This window comes from Sebastes umbrosus, chromosome 3 (genome assembly GCF_015220745.1).
Source record: "Sebastes umbrosus isolate fSebUmb1 chromosome 3, fSebUmb1.pri, whole genome shotgun sequence".
Lineage (NCBI taxonomy): Eukaryota > Metazoa > Chordata > Actinopteri > Perciformes > Sebastidae > Sebastes > Sebastes umbrosus.
In genome coordinates this window covers 16,894,824-16,901,814 of record NC_051271.1, presented here as the reverse complement: position 1 = coordinate 16,901,814, position 6,991 = coordinate 16,894,824, and positions in this window count along the sequence as shown.

The following is a 6,991-nucleotide window of genomic DNA, read 5'->3' as shown; positions in this document are numbered from 1 at the left end:
GTAATATCACGAGAAAAAAATTGTGAGATTAAAGTCAGAATTTTGAGAGAAAAAAAGTCGGAATATTACGAGAATAAAGTCATAACTTTACGAGAAAAAAGTCATAACTTTACGAGAATAAGGTCATAACTTTATGAGAAAAAAGTCTTAATATTACAAGAATAAAGTTATAACTTTACGAGAAAAAAGTCGTAATGTTACGAGAATAATGTCATAACTTTATGAGAAAAAAAGAAAAAAACGCGTAGAATTATTACTTTATAATATTATGACTTTATTCTCATAATATTACGACTTTCTTCTCGTAAACCTATGACTTTATTCTCTTAATATTATGACTTTATTCTCGAAATCTCAGATTTATGTTTTTTCCTCATTGTGGCCCTAAAACTCCGTCATCATGCCATAGACCTACAACAATGATAGAGCCGCATGTTGCTCCAGAGCCGCAGGTTGCTGACCCTGCCATAGAAGTACATTTACTCAAGTACTCAGGTAAACACTACACGTTCAAGGTACTTGTACTTTACATGAGTATTTCCATTTTATGCAACTTTATCCTTATAATCCACTGCATCTCAGAGGCAAATATTGTACTTTTTACTCCACTACATTTATCTGACAGCTTTAGTTACTTTACAGCTACTATCACAGTTTTTCATCCCCTTCCTGTGCAGGACCATATAAGTGTAGGCTGTACTTCTTCCAACTTTTTTTTTTTTTTCGACATGCAATATTTATTTATGTTGATTATTTGTTAATTGACAGTTTGCTAAATGTTTACAGTTAATTTTATTTGTTGTTCTTGTTTTGTTTTTTACTTAGGTATTTGTTACATGTTCGAAATAAGTAATTAATTAAAAATAAAGTGAAACAAAATGGTTGTCACTGTCCACTCATAATAAACATGAATCACAATTAGTATATGAGCTTATGAAAATAATATGCAAAATAAGCATACCGTTTATTAACATGAACGGCCGAATGGTGCGTTGCTTTAAATGCTGCCTCCTCAAGGAATTGTGGGATATTATTCTCTCCTTTCCTTTCGTAAAGGATGGTCCAGTGTATCCTATGCTAAAGGAGATAAGAAAGGAAGCACTGAAGCACCTTTCCTTAGCATTTAGAGAATTCAAACAGCTCTTCTCATGGCTGCTAGATACTTCCGGGTCATTTCACTCCATTAGGAACCTTCCTAAGCAAAAAAGACTTTTCGACCGCAGCCTAAGTTTAATATTCTCTCTCTTTTAGCTCTGTTTTAGGTCTCCACCAACGCCTGAGGGAAATATCTGTCTCTTTAGCTGCAAAATACTCCACTATATGTTTACCATCTAGTCTCTAACTGTGTCTGTCTGCTGTAGTGCACAGTGGGTTTATCAGAAAACAGCTGCCTGCTGTGGCTGGAAAAAACACTGATAAGAGTGCAGAGACTGAACCAAAACAGTTGCACAAGTTGTAGACTGTAAAACAATAACAATGTGCTGAAATAGGCCAGACATTAAATGTGCAGCCAAACCAAAACTAGGAGCTAAAAAAGCTCCGCAAAGCTGAGGGGAACTGCAGATTCAGGTGATCATTTTCTGTGGACCTTTCACATAAAACAAGTAATATATTAATATAAAAAACACTGATTAGTGCAGCTTTAAATAATAGATATTGACAGTAAGATCAATTCTGCTGGGATCGGAAACTATTTTCATTGTAAGGTACTGTAGCTACAACACTTAATATCTTCCAGATATAATACAGAAGTATGATTTTAATATATTTGTCCTGTTCACACCCACCTCTCATCCCATAGCTATTTTTAATCATTACAGGGATTTTAATGGTTCAAGTTCTGGAACCAAACCAGACCTAATTTAGCATGAATGTCAGAACTTGTTTTTGAAACCGTGTGACTTTTCTGTAGAAAACTGATTTGAGTGTAGACAGTCAGCTGATTCTCTCCTGGCACACAAAATGCCCCGTTTTGGTGACTCCATCAGTGCATGCTGGGATTTCTGCACATTTTCTGACTATAAAAAAGCAGTTGTCTCAGACACACTGGAGAGGAGCTGCTGCAGGCTCAAACTTTGACCTTGTTTCCTCAATGTTGTGTGTCACAAGATGTCCTCTGCAACTGGTTAGATGAGTTTACACTCTGTCTTCACCTAGATGTTAGTGTGGTTGAGTGTTATTTGATGACAGGCTGCTCAGACTGGCTCGCTGCTGTCTGTCAGAGCCAGCTGATAACAGACAGCGAAGCCTTCAACCGTCATTTATTTGCACTTTTATTTTTAAAGCAACCTGCCTGTTTTGCCTTAGGCTCTGATCACCACAACACAGCAGAAAAGAAAGAAGTAACTGTGTTGTATTTTCCAGCCACAAGCAACAACACATACAGGACTTATTTTGTAATATTTAAATAAAAGTCAGAGACAGATAAGGCTTTGACTTGCAGTGTGATACAGATCAGGGCTGGTTTAAACCTGCAGTAGGCAGAATATTTTTGGCATCATTGGGCAGAAATTACACAATAACCTTTCAGCATATTGTAATTCAAGTGTTTTGAGAGATAACTAGACTTCTGCACCTCCTCATGGCTCTGTTTTCAGGCTTTAAAAAATCTAGCCCGTGACGGGAGACTTTGACCAATCACAGGTAATTTCAGAGAGAGCGTTCCTATTGGCTGTTCATTCAACGGAGGCAGCTGTAAATCACTCGCAAACTCCAATCAAACGGTCAAACTAGGCAGCGCTGATCAAATATGAATCAATATTCTGTTACTGTAATGACTATTTCTCTCCTCAAATGTTTTCAGAAACATCTTGTAGTGTAATGTTTAGCTGTAAAATGAGAAAGTTTGCTCCAGCTAGTGGGCGGTGCTTGGTATTTCCTCAACTGATCCCAACATGGCTGCCGGGTCACAAACTGTCTCATTTTACAGCTAAACAGTACACTACAAGATGTTTCTGAAAACATTTGAGGAGAGAAATAGGCATTACAGTAACAGAATATTGATTCATATTTGATCAGCGCTGCCTAGTTTGACCGTTTGATCAGAGTTTGTGAGTGATTGGCATCTGCTCAGAGATGGCAGGCTCCAGCTCTGCTCTGATTGGTTGTTTTCCTCCGATCTGTGAAATCTTGCAGATGCCGTTAAGAGCACCAGAGGACACAGAGGAACATGATTTTTTTTTCTTCAGATTACCTGTCTCATGCACTACTGTCAGGATATAGTGACCGTTTTATAAAATTAACTTTTTTTTAATCATGTTTACTCCAATTCTACCTACTGCTCCTTTAAGGCATAGGCATTATAGGCGATCGCCTAGAGGCGCCACCTTCTTTTATATATTAAAAACAATATATAAAACATAAAAAAATAAGAATAAAAAAAATGCCGGTGGGCACCCTTACCCTGTAACTCTCTTTCTCACACTTTTTCATCTGCTGGGCCGCACTTATTTGTTAATAAAAGTGTAATTTGTAGTAAAACTGACTAAACACTTTTAAGCCAACAATATCAGGGATCAATTGTTTATTTATATTATAATAAATACAGTTATTTATGAAAATAAACATCTTACTTATTTTTCTTAACCCCATTGTGATGTCTGATGTGTGTTTTATGTGGCTAGGGTGAGGGTTCTGGGGGGTTGAATTTAGCTCTAACCCTGGAGCCGTGCCGCTGCCATAGGGACTCCAAATTAAAATTTTGCCTAGGGCACCAATAGGGCTAGAGCCGGCTCTGACACAGTTAAAAATATTTTTATGTAAAGTTATCTGTTGTGCTGCTGAGTGGAGCAGGATGGAGGCTCTCGAGTCCTCACAGAAGATTCAGATCTGAAATCATTTAGTCTCTGAATTATTGATAAAAGCACTAAACCAGCTGCAGAGTCTTGGATGATCAGTGATGATAAGTTGGAGCAGATCGTGTTCCTGCTTCCTGTTACTGAGACTCAGCAGGACGTTCATCAATTTACATTTGCTTGTTTTCATGTTGTGATCATCTTACATTACCATAGCGAATCGGTCCGCCACCAATTTGGACCAATCCAGATTGAAATATCGCAACAACAATTGAATGGATTTCCATGAAATGTAGTACATATATTCATGGTGCCCAGAGGATGAATCCTACTGACTTTGTTGATCATCTGACTTTTCATCTAGTGTCTAGTAAAACTTTGGTTCAAGACCAAATACCTGCAGAACTAATGACATTCCCATCAGCCTCAGCTGTACTTTTTGTTTACTGCTAATTAGTAAATGTTAGCATGTTAACCTTCTAAACTAAGATGAACATCATACCTGCTAAACATCACGATGTTAACATGCTATTCCACTATTGCTTCACATGATTTAAATATTGTAGTTGATCAAAAGCCATTTAACCAAGAAGCAATAGAGTGCTACAGGGATGACATATTTTGTAGGCCAACCAGGAAGTTAGCATCGCCCTGGTTCCCTCGACAAAAAGCCAATGGGAATTTTCCATTGAGTTTTGGATTATTGCAGAAAATAAGCTCTGTGGCAAACAAACGTTTATGATACTTACACGTTCGGTTCAGCAAGATAATCTCCACAAATGAACATCACTTTTATGATTTTTGAAGCGTGAATGTAAACGGCAGAAGTAGAAAGTTAACATTAGGCTATAAACTAACAACACCACAGTCACGATTGCAAGTTTACACAATGAGGCTGTAAAGGTGGACGAGTCTGCCTGATGATGTTTAGTCGTCTCATTTAGCCACTTGTTAGCAACCACCTTTTGATAAAAAAAACATGAAGGCTTCAAAATTCACGAGTGGCATATTTATTGATGTGTTTTATATCATAGAACAACAAAACGTTAAAATCTCTTCAGCTTGTGTTAATCACAGACATTATTTCAGGCATTTAACTAAAAACCTATTCAAAAAACACATTGACTTCCAGGCAAGAGAACAAGAAGCGCTAAAATGCTAACTCATTTCTGGGTTTTAGGACTCATTCCTGCAGCACTCTATAGTCGGACCAGTTCCCTCTTGGGAAGGGAGGGTTGAGCAGAGGGATTCTGCTGGCTGCAATCTGCAACCTCACCACTAGTTGCCACTAAATTCTACACACTGGTCCTTTAAACAAATGAAAGCTGTGACATACAGTTACAAATAGTGTATGGCAGATCCAGGGTCAGTTTTCTGTATGAAATTATTGCCGCGGTAGCTCATCTGGTATAGCGGGCACCCCATGTACCAAGGCTAAGTCCTTACAGCAGCAGATCGGGGTTCAAATCCGACCTGTGGCCCTTTGCTGCATGTCATCCCCTCTCTCTCCCCCCATTTCAATAACTATCTCTGTCTCTGTCAATAAAGCAACAAAAGCCCCCAAAAAATTATTTAAAAAAAAGTATTGACATTGTTAACATTATGATGACTACTGAGCCCCATACTATTTAACTATTAGGAAAAAAAACTAAAACATGACTGGTCAAAATTGCCAAACATGTAGCGGAATTATTGTATAAATAACTACTGAACACCTGGAAACACAGGTGTGACAGCTGGAGGTTTGACATGAAGTCTTTTTAGTCAGAGACAATCAAAGACAAATAACCAGTTAACCACTGACATACATTTAATGAACAGAGAGTGAATGTTGCAGTATGGCAGGTTAAGACAGCTGGAGGACAAACACACTGCTGTCCATAAGTACTGGTGTCCAGCTGATCCCAGAACCCTGGTTATATTCATAGAGTTACAATTTAGTTTGTTTTAGTTTACCTTCACAGGTGATGTGTCATGATGTTTCACGTGGTTTTCAATACAATATGACAACAGTTCATACTGACACAATTCTTGATACCATCAACATTCATGGGTACAGAAAACTACTTTGTGATTGGTGTCTATTAAAATCATACATGAAGACAAACTGTTCTGTTTAACGGTTCATCCACCATTAAAAATTGGTGCATTAAAGGAATACTTCACCCACAAAATGACCATTTGTATATCAATCACTCACCCCGTGTTAACTTGAATTATAATTTTTTTTCTCTCATGCCTCCATGGTGAACGGAGAAAAGTCTTGATTAATTGAACTCAATAGGGTCCGGGTTTAATAACAGCAAAACTATATCAAAACATCTGTTTACAAACTCTCACACAACTCGTGCAGTTTAATCCAAGTTTCATTTATTCAGTCGTATGCTCACTGCTTCCCAAACACATGCGTCTTCGCTAAAACTGTACTATTCAAAACATTTCGGACTTGCACATATGAGTAGCGCGCCTGCACAAGCGTGAGACTGTTCATGCAGAAGTGTTTTTTTAGGTTTTAGTGGAGATGCATGTGTTTTGGATGTAGCGAGCATACGACTGGATAAATGAGACTTAGATTAAACTACATGAGTTGTGTGAGAGTTTGTAAATGGATGTTTTGATACAATTTTGCACCCATTTACTTCAATTCATCAAGACTTCTCTCAGTTTATGATTCTTTGATCACCGTGGAGGCATGAGCTATTGGTGCCTTCAAAAGAAAACTTGTGAGCTTGTGTTTACAACATAGTAATTGATATACAAATGGTCATTTTGTAGGTGAAGTATTCCTTTAAGATATTTTTTTATGGGGCAGTTCAACCAAAATTACACACACACAAAGTTATTTCTCCCTTCCCTCTAGTGGTATCAGTCCATGCAGACAGTTTTGGTTTTATCTGTCCAAATCTGTCTCTGAGATTTATGCCTCCATTCAAATAAAATGGAGGTTAATTAAGTTTAGTTAGCGTTGAAAAATTACATTAAAAAAATGTAATAGCTACCTGCTACTCAGGATAATTGCAGAAGTAGCATGAAATAGTATGAAAACTGTTAGTGAATTCTGTGGATGACTCAGCTAACATGGTACTATTAGCATCCAAAAACACAACATAACATGTTTAGCATGTCATTATTATTATGCATTGGAATAGGGCTGGGCAATATGATGATATATATCATCAAAAGGATATAAAAATGTC